We start from the raw sequence: 22,006 nt of genomic DNA on the forward strand, positions 1-22,006 counted from the left end.
TCAAAGCTTCACAAAAACGATTCCAAACTCACCCAAACTTTCCAGACCTCCATATTATACCCAGTAAACCATTTTCAAGCAATAAAATAACTACCCAAGCTCAGAATTGAAAACACCATTAAAGCTCCAAGTTTGAGTTCTAAAACTCAAAACTTGACTAAACCTACTATCAACCACTAAATCATGCTTAATTCAACATAATCTAACATAATTAAACCTTAGGAAACAATAACAAACACATACAGCAACAACAGCAGCAAAAACTACCAATTCATGCAAAATTCCAAACTTGAAACTCAAGAAAGCTAAAGAGGGAGTTGCTTAAATAATTTACCTTGCCTTAGGTTCACTACAACCTTGATGAATTCCCTAATTGAGCAACAAAAACCAGCAAACCCTAGCTGGTCTAGGGGTTTGGAGAGAGAGAGAAAGAGAGAGTTGAAAGAGAGACCTTTTTCCTTACTTTTTTCTAATTTTTCAAAAGTGATTTAATGAAAGAAAAATGGTTTTGTTTTATTGTAAATATCAGCCTAAAACATTAATCAAAATCATATGAATAACATAATATGATCCCACAAAAAGACAAAATACCAAATGGGCAAAAAGACCATTTTGCCCTTCCACACTAAAAGTCATAAAAGGTCACTTAGGTGTATTTTGGGAAATTCTAAAATCCCGACTATTTCCGACATTCCCATTGTCTAACTATATTGTCCCGCTATACTAAAAATACTAAGATGTGATTCTAATAGCCAAACACTGCGTTCCAATGTTGAGGACACAAAACATGCAAATTTTACGAAATTTCAATAAATGACATATTCAATGCATTCTGAATTGAAATAAATCATCATTAATAAATAATTCAAGTTTAATAAACAAGATTCATAATTAAACCCTAATTATATACTAATTTCCAAATTAAAGCTAAGCGGTCTTTACAATTATCCCCCCCTTAAAAGGATTTCCTCCTCAAAATCTAACCTGAATAACTCTGGATATTGAGCTCTCTTATCGGATTCTAACTCCCAGGGGCCTTCCTCCACCTTGCTATTTCTCCAGAGTACTTTGACCAAAGCTATGGTCTAGTTCCGAGGAACCTTATCCTTTTTGTCAAGGATCTGAACTGGTTGTTCGTCATATGACATATCCGGTTGCAGCTCAAGATTTTCATAGTTAAGTACATGAGTAGGGTTTGAGACGTATTTTCTCAACATAGAGACATCGAATACATTGTGAACTGCTGAAAGAGCTGGAGGCAAAGCTAATCGATATGCCACTTGTCCAACCTTCTTGAGAATCTCAAAAAGTCTTGTAAATCTAGGGCATAACTTGCCTCTTTTCCCAAAATGCTTGATCCCTTTCATCGGAGAGACTCACAGGAATACATGATCCCCTACTTGAAATTCTACATTCCTGCGTTTCGGATCTGCATAACTCTTTTGCCTGCTTTGAGAGGCAAGCATTCTGGCTTTAATCTTTTCAATTGCTTCATCAGTCCGTTGAACAGATTCTGGACCTAGGTATTTCTTCTCCCCTGTTTCATCCCAATGAATGGGTGATCTGCACTTTCTGCCATATAACAGTTCATAGTGAGCCATCCCTATTTTACTCTGATAACTGTTATTGAACGAGAACTCTATCAACGGTAGGTACTTACTCAAGGAGCCTTCGAAATCCATAACACAGGCTCGTAACATATCTTCTAGTATTTGAATTGTCCTTTCGGACTGTCCATCAGTCTGAGGATGGAAAGCTGTGCTAAACTTTAGTTTGGTACCCATAGCCCGATGCAAACTCTGTAAGAATTTAGAGGTAAACTTCGGATCTCTATCCGAAACTATGGATTTCAGTACACCGTGTAGTCTTACTATCTCTTTAACGTACAAGTCCGCATACTGATCCACTGAGAAGGTTGTCTTAACTTGTAGAAAATGAGCAGATTTCGTGAATCGGTCTACCACAACCCAAATAGAATCAAATAAACTTGTCGTTCAAGGTAACCCAACCACAAAGTCCATTGTGATGTCTTCCCACTTCCGTTCAGGTAGGGTTAAAGGCTACAACAACCCTGCTGGTCTCTGATGTCCAGTCTTGATTTACTGACGGGTTAGGCATCTCAATATGAATTCTACCACATCCTTCTTCATTCTACTCTACCAGAAGTAGGGTTTAAGATCTTGATACATCTTGGTGGTACCGAGATGCAGAGAATATAGAGTGGTATGAGCCTCTTCGAGAATTTCATTTCTAAGTTTCGTACTATTAGGAACACAAACCCTGGTCTTGAATTAAAACATCCCACTATCTGACACTGTAAAATCTCTGGCTTGACCAGCTGAAACTTCTTCTCTGATTTTTACTAGCTCTGGATCAGTTAGCTGAGCAGATTTGATTCGTTCTAACAGGTCTGATTGCAGCGTCAAGATATGAAGTTTGCCTACAACAAACTCGATACTAAATCTGACGATGTCCTCTGCTAATTAAGGTGAAATCTGAACCATACTAGTTACTTGCCCGGGATCCTTCCTGCTCAGGGCATTAACCACTACATTGGCTTTCCCAAGATGGTAAAGGATCTCATAATCATAAACCTTAGCCAACTCTAACCAACTCCTTTGTCTCATGTTTAAATCCTTCTGAGTAAAGAAATATTTGAGAATTTTATGGTCAGTATAAATTTCACATCTCCCTCCGTAAAGATAATGTCACCAAATCTTCAAAGAAAATACTACCACGGTAAGTTCTAGATCATGAGTCGGGTACTACTGTTCATAATCTTTTAACTGGCGAGAGGCATAGCAATAACCTGATCGTCCTGCATCAGTACACACCCTAGACCCTGTCTGGATGCATCACAATAAACCATGAACTTCTCTTTGTTAGAAGGTAAGGCTAACACCGGAGCTGTGATTAACCTCTGTTTCAGTTCCTGAAAACTTGCTTCACACTTATCCGTCCATACAAAACGCTGATTCTTTTTGGTAAGCTTGATTAAAGGTGTTGAAATTTTAGAAAACTGTTCCACGAACCGACGATAATAACCAGCCAGACCCAAGAAGCTTCTAAATTCTATCACTATTTTCGGTCTCGGCCAATCCCTGACGGATTCTATCTTTCTCGGATCCACCTTTATCCCATCTTTGCTAACAATGTGCCTAAGAAAGGACACCTGAGATAGCCAAAATTCACACTTCTTGAACTTGGCATATAACTTATGTTCTTAAAGTCGTTGCAGAACCATCTGGAGATGTTGCTCATGCTCCTCTTCTAATTGAGAGTACACAAGAATGTCGTCGATAAATATAATAACACAAATATCTAGGAAATCCTTGAATACCGTATTCATCAAATCCATGAAAGCTGTGGGAGCATTGCTCAGTCAAAAAGACATAACCAGAAATTCATCATGTCCATACCTAGTGCGGAAAATTGTCTTTGGAATGTCCTCCTCTTGGATTCTCAACTGATGATAGCCCGATCAGATATCAATCTTTGAAATGACTGTCTTCCCCTGAAGTTGATCAAAAAGATCATCAATCCTAGGTAAAGGATATTTATTCTTGATTGTTAACTTATTCAATTCCCAGTAGTCAATGCACATTCGCAAATACCCATCTTTCTTCTTAACAAACAATACCGGAGCTCCCTAGGGTTACACACTAGGTCGAGAAAACCCTATCTCAAGCAAACCTTGGAGTTGAATTTTCAATTCTTTAAGTTCTGTTGGAGCCATTCTATAAGGGGCTTTGGAAACCGGTTCTGCTCTAGGTGCCAAATCAATGACAAAATCAATTTCTCTCTGCGGTGGTAAACCCGAAAGTTCATCAGGAAAAACATCTAGAAATTCCTGAGCCACCTTGATATCTTCTGGCTGAATAGAGTCAGGCCGAGTGGTATCCAATACCACAGCCAAAAATCCTAGACACCCCTCTCGTAACAATTCTCTAGCTGTTACCACTGAAATTACCGGGATCCGAGATCCCTAAAATTATCTAACAAAGACAAATGGATCTTCGCCTTTTGGTTGGAAGATTACCATCTTCCTCTTACAATCAATACTGGTTGAATACTTGGACAAGAAATCCATCCCCAGTATAATATCAAAATCCACTAAATTCATCTCTATTAAATCAACACTCAACTCGCTATCCTCTATTCTGATAGGCATAGACTTAATCCACCTTTTGGAGATAACTAACTCTCCGCAAGGCAGTACGGTTCCAAACCCTATTTCATGACTATCATGCGATCTATCCAATTTACTAAAAATTCTGGCTGCCACATATGAATGAGTGGCCCCAGAGTCAAACAACACAAAGAAGTAAGAGTTATTAACCGAAAGCTGACCTGTTACCACTGAGGGGCTGGCTTCTGCATCAGCCTGAGTTATCGCGAACACCCTTACTGGAGTGGGTTTCGCTGCAGTCTTTGGTGCTTCAGTCCTAAGTTAGGGACAATCCCTTTTATAATGCCCTAGCATACCACAATGAAAACACCCCTGCCCTTTACACTCCCCCAGATGGTGCTTTTTACAACTAGGGAAGTCTGGGTAAGTGTATCGGGTTTCGCTGCCACTCTGGTGATTGCCTCGACCCTAGTTCCCTCGGAACTTCTTGTTCTGACCTGAGCCGCTGGTTGTAGTACATGCCTTCAAAAAATAATAACTAATTCATAAAAAACCCAAATTAGGTTCTGTAAAAGCGTAAATTTATTCTTTTTTTGTCTACTTTCCAGAAAAAATAATTCCAGATCGAAATAAAAAATATTTCAGTAACATATATTGCAATTTCTAAACTATCATCAAATAAGCACATAAACCACATGAAACCATCCAAATCAACATATAACATCGTTTTAATTCATATTTCATGAAAGTAAATCATTACCATGGCTCTGGTGCCAGTTGTTGGAAATATTTTACCAGGATCTAGATTTACTACCATGTATGTTTCATTAACATCCTAATATGAATTCTAAAACAAGAAAATAAACCCATATAAAGTTTAGAAAACCTTACATTGGGTGCAGCGGAATATAATGACTCCTTCCGTTCAAATCTCTAGCCCTTGATTCCTTTCTGTAGCAGAATATAATCAAGATCTGAACCTGGATCTCTTTCTCTCCTTCCTTTGATGCTGAATCTCCTTCTTGTTGATTGGAATCTCCTACAGTCTTACACACTATGATTGAGATACCACTTGATGTGTGTGGGCACTCACTCATTCACTCAAGGTTCGAAATTGAAGAGAAGAAAAGAGAAGGGAAGTGGTTTCGGCTATAGAGAAAAGAATAGGAGGCTAAACTTTTCATATGACAGAGTTAAGTTTGAATGAGAGCCATCACTATCTATTTATAGGTAACCACCTAGGTTTAAGTTAGAATTATTTGGCATTAAAATAATGGAAAAATAAATGATAAAATCCATTAAGTGTGGCGGGCCATGGGCTTTGGATAATGGGCCTCACTTATGCAATTTTGCTGTTTTATCATTTCTGCATCTCATTTTCTCAAAAACGCCAATTTTCAAATTCAAGCATTTAAATGCCAATTCTAATTATTTAATAACTAAAAATTAATAATTAAATAATATTTTTATTTAATATATTTATTAATTAGACATATAAAGTCTCTTAATTAACAAATAAAACCTAGAATCTCTTTTCTTATAATTTTGCCCTTGCTTAGTGAAAATTCATAAACTAGACATAGTCTAGCTTTAGAATTATAATTGATTAACTAAAATCAAGAAAATGAGTCTTACAAGCAGTATGGTTTCAACTAGTATGGGGACCATGGGCCTATATAAACCGAGCTTCCAATAAGTCGAATCGAATTTACCAAGTAAATCCCCTAACTTATTAATTCCTTATTGAATCCACACTTAGAACTTGGAATTGCACTCTCAGTCATATAGAACGCTCTATATGTTCAACGATATAGATACGCTATTAGTTATCCGTTGTTATAATCCAAATTTGATCAACGACCCTCTAATAGATGATGTACATTGAATAGGCACTAAATTACCGTTACACCTTCAATGTATTTTATCCTTAAAACACTTAGCTCCGTATAAATGATATTTCAGCGAAGTGAAATGAGATCTCCACCATTTATCTCTGTTTAGCCAAGCTCGAAGGATATCATCGTTTCACTTCTAAATTCCTATAGAAGTTGTAGACTCCATACTTTTGTTAGCGCTCCCACTCAATTATACTATCATGTTCCGAAAATGTACGTATTACCCTAACCCAAAAGTAGGCTTAACTAACAAATCAAAGAACATGTATAATACTCTTGAGATCGAAACTAACCATATCAGGATTAAGATAATTTGATCTAGGATCCACGGGTGATATTGAATTGAATAGATATTACGGTAAATTTTAATATATCTAATCAATGTTCAATATCGGTCCCTTCCGATGTATACTCCATACATCCGATACTGGTAAACTTTGCCAATGCCCTGGAAAGGACATACCACTTATCCAAGGTGTAAGAATACCTATCGCTGATTATCATGTCAGTCTAAATCCAGTGAACTGACAAATCAAGGAATAAACTTTCGAACATATAATTAAGATTATATTCCATTGTGCTAACAACACTATAATCATTAACAAATTGATATGTTGTGGACTTAAATAGAATTCATACATTATATACATATAATCATGAAATAAATCATGTGAACCATGCAATAAAATGTTATTTCTGATCTTTATTAATAAGTAAATCTGATTATATTGAAACGGGTTTTATTTAGGGCACAAAACCCAACAAACTCTCACTTGGACTAATATAAAACAAAATGTGCATTTCAAATAATCTCAACACCTTGATATATAGATCAAGTGTAGTAGTAGTAGTATACTCCTCGTAATAGGATCTGACAGGTTGAATTAACCACAACCTTTCCTCCACCATTACTCTTCCTTAATCACAAAATCCTTGATATTGTGAAATTCCTCTTTATATGTCTACTCTCTCGGGATACTGGATTCTATACTTTCAGCAACTACTTTTGGTTAATCAGGAAATAACACTAGTAGTTAAGACAAGTTGGAACGGTGCCACAAGTGTATAGAACTTTCCTTAGACTGAATAAGTACCTTTCCTGCAACTTTAACATTCAGTTTCTCTCTAGTAGACTAAGAGACTTCAGATAGGTTTTTACACTTCTCCAAAATCACTACTCCACCCCTAGAGTAATCACCATCTTATCAGCAGACTTTCTAGCACAAAGGCAAGTCTCGAAATCTCATGTGGTGTAGTCTAAGAGTTTAAAACTCACCCTTATCGACTAACATATAGTTCCTCTTCTTAATCTTAAGATTTACTTGATTGCCTTCCAATGTTCCTCTCCTGGATTAATCTGATACTTACTCATTACTCCCACTCAACAACAGGTGTCTGGTCTAAGGCATACTAAAGCATATCTGAGACCTCTCACTGTTGATTTAAGAAATTCTTTCATGACTTTATCTTTTCTGGAATATTTGAGACTTTTCCTTAGATAAATAAAATCTATGCCTAGAAGTCGAGAAGCTTCTATAGATTTCCATTAGAAGGAAAATGCTTCAGCATCTTACTAAAGTAAGTTGCTTGCATTAGAGTAAGTAATTACCAAGTATACCACAAGCCATAGGTTTAGATAAACTCAAACCTATAATACTAGGAACGGGAAGTTTTGTTAAGTCCATTTGCTACTTTATTTGCTACTTTATTTTCAGACTTAATCATTTTCTTAGAAAAGTAGTATTTATTTAAACAAACACTTTCTTATCTAATAACTATGGGATGGTCCACCCCTAATCACTTAGAATAGCTAACAAACATGCAAACCATGGTTAACAGTTCTAGCTTTTCTTAAGATTTCGATTAGGTCATCCATGAATCTAGTAATGATTTACATTAAGTATACAACCATTGCATCATTCTGAAATTATATTACCATAGAAGGATTTAGGCAACGACTAGTAACTAATCATCAATATGCAACTCGAATTTATGGGGAGGTAAGTTTGGATATAATTCAAAATCAACTTAATGATCTTTGAACTGCATATCTACTAACTATTTCTCCACCCCTATCAGTTCGCAAGATCTTTAACCGCTTACCTTAATGGTTTATCACCATTGCTAGAAATTCATGAAATTTTTTAAACATTTCAAATTTCTTTGCATAAGGTAAAATCTAGAGTGATCGTTTTAAGAATACAACGAAAAACTCATATCCACCCCTGAATGTACATCCATCTGCGAATGAGATGAACTAATTTTCAGTGGATATAGGCATACTAACTCTTCGCAGAGATTGATCTTGTCAAAACCACTATGAACAAGATACAAATGCCATAGATTGAAAAAAAAAATATGTGGTTGTATCTTTTGATGACTTAGGTTTAGTTACATCAAAGAGTTCTTAGAATAGTGCAAGTGGATTCTGGTCACAGAATACTAAACTCATATTCCATACTAACATACAGTTTGAATCCATTGATAGAAAATGGTTATTAAACACTTGTGAAAGTGAAACTGTATTGTATCAAAAAATATTATTTGGAATCTAAAATTTAAAGTGAAAGACTTAAATTTATACCAAATATACATGAGTAATTCTTTCTTGGACCACCACTACTAATTTAACTCTAAGTCTAATTTGCCCATACAAGTAGGAGATATTTAAGATTGAGGATTTATATCATTTTGGGATAGAATTTCGGGAATATAATCATATGCGTCATTTAATTTCTTAAGAGAAAATATAGAATGACATGAAATGATTTATAGACCATTCATCCGATGATATGTTATTGAGCTAAATCGAAATGAATAAGCTAAGAGGAATTAGGATAATTTTGTTTTTAAATAAGAATCCAACGATGCTTCGATTAGCGAGAGTCAAAGTAATCTTATTTATACAATCTTCTTGTTTCATATTGTAAATACTAGTCTAAGGTGTCATCAATTGATGAACAGCTAGATGTTGCATTTACAATATTTATCTTTCGAGATCTAACACTATTATGTTTGTCTAATGTTGACAATCCATTAGGGATTTATCTCATTAGAACAACAAACCAAGTTAGACCAACAATGAAGATTCGAAATTAAACTACAATTTAATAACAGAAAATAATATGGTTCAATATAAATTCATACACAATTCAGAAATTATTAAGCACATAGCAAGTAGAAATGATAAGTGAAAATACTAAAACATACAATCCTAAATAATTTCCAAGGTCTTCAACAAACTGATATCAGTGTCTCGTTTAGGCGAGAATCGGTGATACCATCAATTGAATAGAGTTTTCAGCTCATCTAAAATGATAAACATTCTAGCAACCTTTTATTCGATCAAGATTGGAATCCAGCGTTGTCCCGTTTAGGCGAGAGTCAAGGCTATTCTATCTTATGAGCTTCCACCATTGTTTCATACTTTTGTAAGTCAAATATAGTCGCCACCATTAGGGTGATCAATACTATATAAAACACTTACAAATAATATTATCTTTCAAGATTCTACAGCGTTAAATTGCTAATGAACGTTCCTCCATTAGGGAGGATTACTCACTAAAACAAGAACTATGTAGAACCAACAATGGAGATTGAATGTCCTAATAATAAAACTCATTATTAAAGTGTATTTTCTTCTAATATTTATTTTAATCAATTTATTTTAAATATATATTTATTTAATTAAAATTTCCAATTTAGAATGAAAAATTCTAAATATAAATTTAAATTTAATATTTATAAATTATACTTAGATGGATATGAAAATAACATGAATTATTTCCATCTTACTAATAATTTCCAATAAATATTTAGAAAAATATTCAATTTAAGTTGTTTCAAAATTAATTTAAATTACCTTACAACTCAAATTTAATTTTCTATAAATATATATTGCACTTCAAAAATTGAAGTATATTAGAATACTATTTTCGAAAAAAAATGCTTTAAAATAAAATAAAAATAAATCTTGGAAAAAATTATTCTAATTTTATGTTGGCCCAAAATTAATTTGCAGCAAAAAATATAATTTTCATATTTAATTAAATATTAAAGAAAAATTTCAAATATTTAAGTATCATGATGAAAATTAACTTAAATATTAATTTTTTATTTAATTAAATACACTAGAAAAATACTTCAAGCAAAACAGATAATATCTATCTAGACTTTCATTGACTAATTAATTCATTTTCTAATTATAATATATTTTACTTCATTTATTTTAATTAATCATTAAATAAAAAAACCATTGATTTAAGTTTGTCCAAAATTAAAATAAATAATTTTCAACTTTAATCTATTTTTAAAAAAAAATTCGAAATTTCTGCATTTAAGAAATGCAATTTCGAAATTCTGGGAAAAAGATTAATAAAATAAAATAAAAAATATTTTGAAAATTATTCAAATTTAAGTTATTCTGAAATAAGATTACAAACTTGAAATAATTTTCAATTTTAATTAAATAACATGAAAATAATAATATTTAAGTATCATGATGAAAATCAACTTAAATATTTAAATTTTCAATTTAATTAAATGTATTAAATTCTAGAAATAAATAATTAAGTATGGAGAAGACTTAATTATTAATTCTAATTTAATACTAGGAAAAATATACTTAACTTAGATTGTACCAAAATTAATTATTAAACAATGAATTTCACAAAATCTTTGATATTTTCCTAATTAAATATTAGAAAATATAATTAGTACTAGAAATAACTATCTAGAATATATATATCATTAACTAAGTGTTTTTCTAAAATTAACTTTAAAATATTAAATGAAAAATAATTTTCATATCTTTTAGAGTTAATTATGTTGCTAATTCAATTTTAATTAGGTTAGACTAATATAATTAACCTAATACAATTATTTAAATAAGGCAAATGGGCCTTCACAATTGGGGTAGTTCATGTAAGGGGGAGCTGGGTTCAGTATGTCGTACCCACTTCTATTGGCCCCCAACTCTCACACAAGGCCCAAAAAAGAGGAATTTAACCTTTAAATATGTTGGGTTTTATGCCCTAAATAAAACTCATTTCAATATAATCAGATTTACTTATTAATATAGATCAGAAATAACATTTAATGTTGCATTGTTCACATGATTTATTTCATGATTATATGTACATAATGTATAAATTCATCTGAAACCCTTTTCACATACTTGATCCTGTTTATTGTGCCGTCAACACATTGGAAAGTAAACATGACTATGTGAATAAAGTTTCCTAGATTTATCAGACATAGGGTTTTACTGATATGATAATCTACAACAGAGTTTACTTGCATTTGGAGAAGTGCTATGTTCTTTCCAGAGCATTGGTTAAAGTAAAGCTCAGGTTGGATGCATGGAGTATGCATCGGAAGGGACCGATATTGAACTTTGACTTAGATTTATTAAACTTACCGTAATATCTATTCAAGTCAATATCGCCTAGTTGATCCTAGATCAAATGTTCTCAATCCTGTTATGATTAGGCTCAATCTTGAAAGGCTATTCGTGTTCTTTGATTTGTTAGTTAAGCCTACTTTTATGTCAGGGTGATACGTACATTTTGGGAACACGGTAGTGCAATTGAGTGGGAGCGCTATCATAAACATGGAATCTATAGCTTCTATCTGGCGAATAGTAAGCAAAGGATGATCTCCTTCGAGCTTGACCAAACAAACATAAATGGTGGAGTACTCATTTCACATAAGCTGAAATATCATTTATACGGGGTCAAGTGTTTTAAGGAATAAATACATTGTAGGGTGTAACGGTAATTTAATCCCTTTACAGTGTAGATCATTCATATAGAGGATCAGTGATCACATTAGGATTATAACAATGGATAACTAATGATGTGTCTATATGGTGGAACATATAGAGCATTCTATATAATGAGAGTGCAATTCTAAGTTCTATGCGTGAATTCAACGAAGAATTAATAAGTTAGTGAATTTTAGTGCTAAATTCTTGATCTACTTATTGGAAGCTCGGTTATATAGACCCATGGTCTCCGCACTAGTTGAGATAATATTGCTTGTAAGACTCATGTAATTGGTTTTGATTAATCAATTATAATTCTCAAATTAGACTATGTCTATTTGTGAATTTTTCACTAAGTAAGGGCGAAATTGTAAAAAAAGAGTTTATAGGGGCATATTTGTTAATTATGATACTTTGTATGGTTCAATTAATAAATATCATAAATGACAATATTATTTATTAATTATTTATAGTTATTAAATAGTTAGAATTGGCATTTAAATGGTTGAATTTGAAAAATTGGCGTTTTTGAGAAAATTAGATGCAGAAAAGATAAAACTGCAAAATTACAAAAAGTGAGGCCCAAATCCACATGTATAGGGCCGGCCACTTTTGTAGGGTTTTCCCTTTGATATTTTCATTATTTTAATGCCAAATAATTCAAACCTAACCCTAGTGGAATGCTATAAATAGATAGTGAAGGCTTCAGGAAATTTACACTAAATTTCTACACTTTTTTTTCTGACACTTCTGATTCAGAAAAAACTGGGCCTTCTCTCTCCCTATCTTTGGCCGAACCAACTCTCTCTCTTCCTCATTGAGATTTCGAAATACTTAGTGTATGAGTAGTGCCCACACACAGCAAGTGATACCTCAATCATAGTGAGGAAGATCGTGAAGAAAGACATTCAGCAAAGGAGTTTCAGCATCAAAGATTCAGAGAAAGAGATCCAGGTTCAGCTATTGATAATGCTCTGCTACAGAAAGGAATCAAGGGCTAGATATCTGAACGGAAGGAGTCATTATATTCCGCTACAACCAATGTAAGGTTTCCTAAACTTTATATGTGTTTATTTCATCGTTTTAGAAAGTTCATATTTAGGGTGTTAATAAACATACTTGTGAGTAGATCTAAGATCCTGGTAAAATAATTTCCAACAACTGGCCTCAGAGCCATGGTAATTGATTTACTTGCAAGAAATTTGGACTTTAAAACGATTGTTTGTTTGTTTTTGGATGGTATCATGTTGTATTGAGTGTTATTTGATGATTGATTGATGTTTGTGAATTTTCGTGAGAAATAATTGCGATTCTGTTTCTGGAATTATTTTGATTGGATAGTATGGAAAAAATTAAGCAAGTTACTTTTTTACAGAATTCAATTTCAATTTAATTTGAATTAGTTATGATTTTTTGAAGATTCGAAAAAATCGGAGCTGTGCTGAAATTTTCCTGCGATCGCGAAAACTGTCCGTACAGCTCACAATTTTTTCGTTTTTCTTCGTTTTTTCATGCTTTTTCATGGAATTAACTTCCGATTTTTTGTGTAGTTCTGTATTTATACTATTACTATTCCTAATTCAATTCTAATTATCATTTTGAATTAATTTAATATTTTTTAAATTTAATTCAAGATATTAGTGTAATTTGAATTTGAAAATAGTTAGTATCTATCTTTTTGCTTAATTATCTATCTTATTTTTAATTTGATTATATCTTATCTTATTTTTAAATTTAAGGTCAGATTTTAAATTTTTAAATTATTTTTTTTTTAATATTTTGACATTATTTAAATTTAAAATAAGATAACTATAATCATGTAATTTTAAATAGATGTAAGATATTTTGCTAACTTTTAAATTTTGTTATTTTATTTATTTAAATTACATTTAAAATCTGAAAAAGATATTCATTTATCTTTTTTAATTTTTTATTTAATTTTTATTTATAAAATAACATTTAAATTTTAAAAGTAGTTAGCAAATTTTGAAATGATATTTAGGTTGGTTGAAACCTAATTTTTCAAAATTGTAGGTTTTAATTTTAAATTTAAATTTTTTTTAAACTTTCGAATATTTCAAATTTTATTTTAAATTTTCGAAAATAAATATTTTATTTATTTAATTAAAAATTTCGAAATTAATTATTTAATTTAAAATTAAATAAATCCTACATCCAACTATCCAACTAACCTTGTTGCAGGAGTATGTGTTTTAGCTTGTGTGTAAGTTTTCAAAACCTATTATTACTTGATTGCAAATAGCCATGGTTACTTTTTGCCAGATCTAATGATCTGATGACTCCCTTGGTCAAGTTAATAATTTGTAACAGGTATATTTACAATCTTCTTTCATCTGTGTATGACCTAGCAACATGATAGGACCCATCCAAAGTGTGCCTGTGTGAGCCTTTGTGTTTAATTTTATTATAGATGCATATAGGTTGTTGTTGCTGAAATAAATTATCATAGTTCTTGATAGAATTTATTTAGGCCCATTTAGTTTTTGGGCCTATTCAATTAATAACAGTTGTTCTTATTAAGGTTAAATTCCTCTCTTTTGGGCCTTGTGTGAGAGTTGGGAGCCATAGTAGTGGGTACGACATACTGAACACAGCACCCCCTCACATGAACTACCCCAATTGTGAAGGCCCATTTGCCTGATTTGAATAACTGTACTAGGTTAATTAAACTAGTTTAACCTAATAAAATTGATTAGCAACATAATTAATTTCATTTATTTTGAAATTAATTTAAGAAAATTGTATTTTAAAGAATTTTTTTTTATTCTAAGCTAAACTATATGTATTTTCTTGTATTTAATTAAATATAGAATTATAACCATCTAGATTCTTTCTGGAGCTTAATTTAAATTTTTCATTAAATATTCCTATTTAAGTTGATATTTAGTTATCTTCAACTAACCAACTTAAATCTGAATATCTTTTGGATTTAAAATTTCAAAATTAAGTTGAGGAATTTTAGGCATTGGTTATTAAGATTCTTTAGATATTTTTTAAGTTAATATCTTTTCGAATATTAACTTAAAATGGAATATTTTAGATATTTTTTAAGTTAATATCTTTTCGAATATTAACTTAAAATGGAATATTTTCAAATTAAGTGGTTACAACTTAATTTTTGATATTTAATTAAATTTAAATTTGAAAAATATTTAGGTTCTAGATTTTTTTTCTAATACAACCTAAATTAGATATTTTTTCAAATTTTGTGGAAAAGATACTTAGTCAAATAAGATATTTTCTAGATAGTTATTTCTAGACTACTTATTATTTCTAATATTTAAATAGGAAAATATTATACATTGTGAAATTAATTAATTAAATAATTAATTTTGGTACAATTTATTTTATGTATATTTTTTCCTAGTATTAAACTATAGATTAATAATTAAGCCTTCTCTACACTTAATTATTTATTTCTTGAATTTAATACATTTAATTAATTTGAAAATTAAATATCTAAGTTGATTTTCATCATGATACTTAAATATTTCTTTTTCATGACACTTAATTAAATAGAAAATTATTTTAGTTGAAATTTATTTTTTCAACTAAATTTAAATAATTTTCAAAATATATTTTTCTTTATTTTATTAATCAAATTTCGAAATTGCATTTCTTAAATGCTGGAATTTCGAATTTTATTTGAAAAATAGATTAAAGTTGTAAATTATTTATTTTAATTTTGGACCAACTTAAATCAATGATTTTTTCATTAATTGATTAATTTAAAAATAAATGTATTAAAATATATTATTAGAAACTGAATTAATTAGTCAAAGGAAAATCTAGATAGGTGATATTTTTGCTTGAAGTATTTTTCTAGTGTATTTAATTAAATAGAAAATTAATATTTAAGTTGATTTTCATCATCATACTTAAATATTTGAAATTTTTCTTATATATATTTAATTAAATAGGAAAATTATATTTTTTGCTGTAAATTAATTTTATTAATTAATTTTGGGCCAACATTAAATTAGAATAATTTTTCCAGGATTAATTTTTTTTTATTTTAACTTGCATTTTCGAAAATTGTATCCTTGAATATTTTAATTTTTCGAAATGCAATATATATTTATAGAAAATTAAATTTGAGTTGTAAATTAATTTAAATTAATTTTGTAACAACTTAAATTGAATATTTTTCTAAATATTTATTGGAAATTATTACTAAGATGGAAATAATTCATGTTATTTTCATATCCATCTAAGTAAAATTTATAAATATTAAATTAAAATTTATATTTAGAATTTTTCATTCTAAATTGGAAATTTTAAATAAATATATATTTAAAATAAATAAATTAAATAAAGAGAATCAAAGAAAATACAACTCACTTTAAATAATGAGCTTGATTATTATTAAGATATTCGACCTCCATTGTTGGTCTTACAAAAGTTAAATGTTTTCAATATAACCTCGAGACGCTAGACTTCGTCCCCCTATGGATGGTTATTCGTTGAACGCATTTAACACCGTAAGATTTCATTTGATAAGTGTTTTGTGAAATTTCGTCTCTATTTAGACTCTCCCCTACGGTGACTACTTAGAGATAAACTCATAAAACATGAAACAATGGTGGAAGCTCATAAAATAAGAATAACCTTGACTCTCGCCTACCGGGACAACGTTGGATTCTTATTTTGATCGAATAAAAGGTTGCTAGAATGGTTTCTATTTTAGATGAGCTGACAACTCTATTCAATAAATGATACTTTGACTCTCGCCTATCGGGACACTTTGTATCGGTTTGTTGAAAACCTTGGAAATTATTTAGGATTGTATGTTTTAGTATTTTCACTAGTCATTCCTACTTGCTATATGTTTATAATTTCTGAATTGTGTATGAATTTATATTGAACCATGTTATTTTCTGTTATTAAGTTGTAGTTTAATTTCGAATCTTCATTGTTGGTCTAACATGTTTGTTTTTCTAATGAGATAAATCCCTAATGGATTTTCACCATTAGACATACATAATAGTGTAAGATCTCGAAAGATAAATATTGTATATGCAACATCTAGCTGTTCATCAATTGATGACACCTTAGACTAGTATTTTTACAATATGAAACAAGAAGATTACATAAATAAGATTACTTTGTCTTTCGCTAATCGAAGCATCGTTGGATTCTTATTTATAAACGAAATTATCCTAATTCCTCTTAGCTTATTCATTTCGAATTAGCTCAATAATATATCATTGGATGAATGGTCTATAAATCATTTCATGTCATTATATTTTCTCTTAAGAAATTAAATGACGCATATGATTATAATCCCGAAATTCTATTCCCAATTGATATAAATCCTCAATCTTAGAAATCTCCTACTTGTATGGGCAAATCAGACTTAGAATTAAATAGTAGTGGTGGTCCAAGATAGAATTACTCATTATATTTGGTATAAATTTTAAGTCTTTGACTTTAATTTTAGATTCCAAATAGAAATTTTCTTATATTTCTAATTCCAGATACAATACAGTTACACTTTCTCAAGTGTTTAATATCCATCTTCTATTAATGGATTCAAACTGTATGGAATATGAGTTAGGTATTCTGTGACCAGGATCCACTTGCACTATTCTAAGAATTCTTTGATGTAACTAAACCTAAGTCATCAAAACGACACAACCACATTTTTTTAATCTATGGCATTTGTATCTTGTTCATAGTGGATTTGACAAGATCAATCTCTGCAAAGAGTTAATATGCCTATATCCACTGAAAGTAGTTCATCTCATTCGCAGATGGATGTACATTCAGGGGTGGATATGAGTTTTTCGTTGTATTCTTAAAACGATTACTCTAGATTTTACCTTTTAGCAAAGAAATTTGAAATGTTTGAAAAATTTCATTAATTTCTAGCAATGGTTAAAACCATTAAGGTAAGTGGTTAAAGATCTTGCGAACTGATAGGGGTGGAGAAATAGTTAGTAGATATGCAGTTCAAAGATCATTAAATTGTTTTTTGAATTATATCCAAACTTACCTCCCCAGAAATTTCGAGTTGCATATTGATGATTAGTTACTAGTCGTTGCCTAAATCCTTCTATAGTAATACAATTTCAGAATGATGTAATGGTTGGGTACTTAATGTAAATCTTTACTAGATTCATGGATGACCTAATCAAAATCCTAAGAAAAGCTAGAACTATTAACCATGGTTTGTTAGCTATTCTAAGTGATTAGGGGTGGACCATCCCATTGTCAATAGATAAGAAAGTGTTTGTTCAAACAAATACTACTTTTCTAAGATAATGACTAAGTCTGAAAACAAGTAGCAAATAAAGGAGATATTTTTTCTTGATTCCAAAAGTGTTCTATCATCTTATATAACATATGATGATCCCATTGCCTCTGTTGTCTTGTCACAACCGAAGAGGTCAATACCATTTAGTTTTCTTAGACATAATTCACGGTACCTCGTCGTAGTGGGAGAGTTTCTAGGAACTCACCTTCTTATGACTTGGGAGACACTAGTGATTAAAATCCATTGTGAGTTTAAACAAGTAATGGATTGTCAAGATAAGAAACTAAGAAGAAAAGCCAATAGAACTATGGTTTAATCCATTCACATGGAATAACCTAAATTTTTCTATTACTAGGACGTAAAAGGAAATTTTTGTTTATAAGTCTATTCAATAGACTTAACAAAACTTCCTGTTCTGAGTATTATAGGTTTGAGTTTATCTAAACCTATGGCTTATGGTATACCTGGTAATTACTTACTCTAATGCAAGCAACTTACTTTAGTAAGATGCTGAAATATTTTCTTTCTAACGGCAATCTATAGAAGCTTCACAACTTCTTAGATATAGATTTTATTTATCTAAGGAAAAGTCTCAACTATTCCAGAAAAGATAAAGCCATGAAAGAATTTTTTAAATCAACAGTGAGAGGTCTTAGAAATGCTTTTGTATGCCTTAGACCAGACAGCTGCTGTTGAGTGGGAGTAATGAGTAGGTATCAGATTAATCCAGGAGAAGAACATTGGAACACAATCAAGTAAATCCTAAGATTAAGAAGAGGAACTATATGTTAGTCTATAAGGGTGTGTTTAAAACTCTTAGACTACACCATATCAAATTTTGAAATTTGCCTTTGTGCTAGTAAATCTTTCTGATAAGATGGTGATTACTCTGGGGGTGGAATAGTGATTTTGGAGAAGTGTAAAAACCTATCTGAAGTCTCTAGGTCTACCAGGAAGGGACTGAATGTTAAAGTTGCAGGAAAGGTACTTATTCAGTCTAAGGAAAGTTCTATACATCTTTGGCACCATTCCAAATTGCCTTAAACTACTAGTGTTAATTTCCTGATTAACCAAAAGTAGTTGCCAAAGATATAGAATCCAGTATCCCAAGAGAGTAGACATATAGAGAGGAATTTCACATTATCAATGATTTTGTGATTAAAGGAAGAGTAATGGTGGAGAAAAGGTTGTGTTTAATTCAACCTTTCAGATCCTATTACGAGGAGTTTACTACTACTACACTTGATTTGTATATCAAGGTGTTGAGATTATTTAAAACGCACTTTTTTTTTATATTAGTGCAAGTGGGAGTTTGTTGGGTTTTATGCCCTAAATAAAACTCATTTCAATATAATCAGATTTACTTATTAATATAGATCAGAAATAACATTTAATGTTTCATGGTTCACATGATTTATTTCATGATTATATGTACATAATGTATAAATTCATCTGAAACCCTTTTCACATACTTGATCCTGTTTATTGTGTCGTCAACACATTGGAAAGTAAACATGACTATGTGAATAAAGTTTCCTAGATTTATCAGACATAGGGTTTTACTGATATGCTAATCTACAACAGAGTTTACTTGCATTTGGAGAAGTGCTATGTTCTTTCCAGAGCATTGGTTAAAGTAAAGCTCAGGTTGGATGCATGGAGTATGCATCGGAAGGGACCGATATTGAACTTTGACTTAGATTTATTAAACTTACCGTAATATCTATTCAAGTCAATATCGCCTAGTTGATCCTAGATCAAATGTTCTTAATCCTGTTATGATTAGGCTCAATCTTGAAAGGCTATTCGTGCTCTTTGATTTGTTAGTTAAGCCTACTTTTAGGTCAGGGTGATACGTACATTTTGGGAACACGGTAGTGCAATTGAGTGGGAGCGCTATCATAAACATGGAATCTATAGCTTCTATCTGGCGAATAGTAAGCAAAGGATGATCTCCTTCGAGCTTGACCAAACAAACATAAATGGTGGAGTACTCATTTCACATAAGCTGAAATATCATTTATACGGGGTCAAGTGTTTTAAGGAATAAATACATTGTAGGGTGTAACGGTAATTTAATCCCTTTACAGTGTAGATCATTCATATAGAGGATCAGTGATCACATTAGGATTATAACAATGGATAACTAATGATGTGTCTATATGGTGGAACATATAGAGCATTCTATATACTGAGAGTGCAATTCTAAGTTCTATGCGTGGATTCAACGAAGAATTAATAAGTTAGTGAATTTTAGTGCTAAATTCTTGATCTACTTATTGGAAGCTCGGTTATATAAACCCATGGTCCCCGCACTAGTTGAGATAATATTGCTTGTAAGACTCGTGTAATTGGTTTTGATTAATCAATTATAATTCTCAAATTAGACTATGTGTATTTGTGAATTTTTCACTAAGTAAGGGCGAAATTGTAAAGAAAGAGTTTATAGGGGCATATTTGTTAATTATGATACTTTGTATGGTTCAATTAATAAATATCATAAATGTAACGCCCTAATGCTAAGGCACGCTATAGTGCTTTTTCAATAATTATGCAATCTTTGCTAATCAAAGAAATTTCTCGAAAAACGTGTCAAATTAAAACTTTTGCATTAAATACTAAACTTTGTAATTTAATAAAATATTTACAAGTGCCGGGATCCCGATTTTTAAAAATTTACAAACTTTACTTTTCAAGCATACAATCCAAAATATACAGATTTACAGGTCGCACAGCGACTTTCAAAATACAACTCCCAGATGTCCCGAGACCGAACACTCCAGGTCGCGCTGCTTGACATGTACAATCTCACCCGAGCTCAGGTTCACTCCTGTTCAGCCTTCGCCTTTCCTTTACCTACACATGGAAGCAGAAACTGTGAGTCAACAGACTCAGTAAGAAATGCATATAACATATCATATAATTTCCGACCTGTAAATAGGCGCCCATACACCTATTTACAGAGCTTAACAGATGAGTATGAACGTTCAATACCAGGGTACAACCACTATACCACATACACATCGTACCTCGCTGTACAAGTGTTGGTAGGGTTTATCCCGATCACTGAGTAACACTGAGTGATGTACCACACACCTTAGCATTTTCCTATGCTTGTGTTGGTATCACTGTATCGTACTCAAATCAACAACAATCACTATACCAATACACTCTATAACATAATCATACAAGTGTTGGTAGTGTTTAACATAATTCAAGCATGCATATATAAACACATATACACACATTCAGATAATCACATCATACATTATACACAGTTCTTACCTGTTTTCCGAATTCAAGTGTCTTTGGCCAGGCACGAACGGAATTCACGTGCTAGATGGATGCCCTAATCACAATAACGGTTATACAGATGAGTAACTCGCTAAATCACTTTCCGGGACTTAAAACTTGAAACTAAAAGTTTCCCTATCGATAAACCTCATGGCAATACCCTAAATATCTCAAAATTGGCCAAAACTAGGGTTCTGGAGAATCCCCCAACAGGTCAACCGGTTCCCAACCGGCATCCCGGTTCTCGGTCACCAACCGGTCGACCGGTTGGTACAGACCACCCAGAACCGGAATTCCGGTTCATCTGCTGGGAACCAAAAAATTATCCCCCTTAATTCAATTCAATCCCAAACTTTACCAAACTCTCCAGTATACCTATACAATGCATACACAATGATTTCCAGGCAGTAATTCACAGAATAAACCATTACAACTCAAGTTGCCATTAATGAGTAAAGCTTTGAACTTTAAACCTAAAATTGCATAAAAACCATCTACACCATTAAAACCAGCAGCTAGAACTTAGAATCAACTCAACTAAACCCTAAAATTCGAACCTTAAACACCTTGAAACCTAACAGCCACTTACTCCCAAAATCACATGCTCAAACTAAGTAAAAAGCTCAAAATTAACATAAGCAAGAGTT

Source organism: Cannabis sativa, chromosome 9, assembly GCF_029168945.1.
Source record: "Cannabis sativa cultivar Pink pepper isolate KNU-18-1 chromosome 9, ASM2916894v1, whole genome shotgun sequence".
Lineage (NCBI taxonomy): Eukaryota > Viridiplantae > Streptophyta > Magnoliopsida > Rosales > Cannabaceae > Cannabis > Cannabis sativa.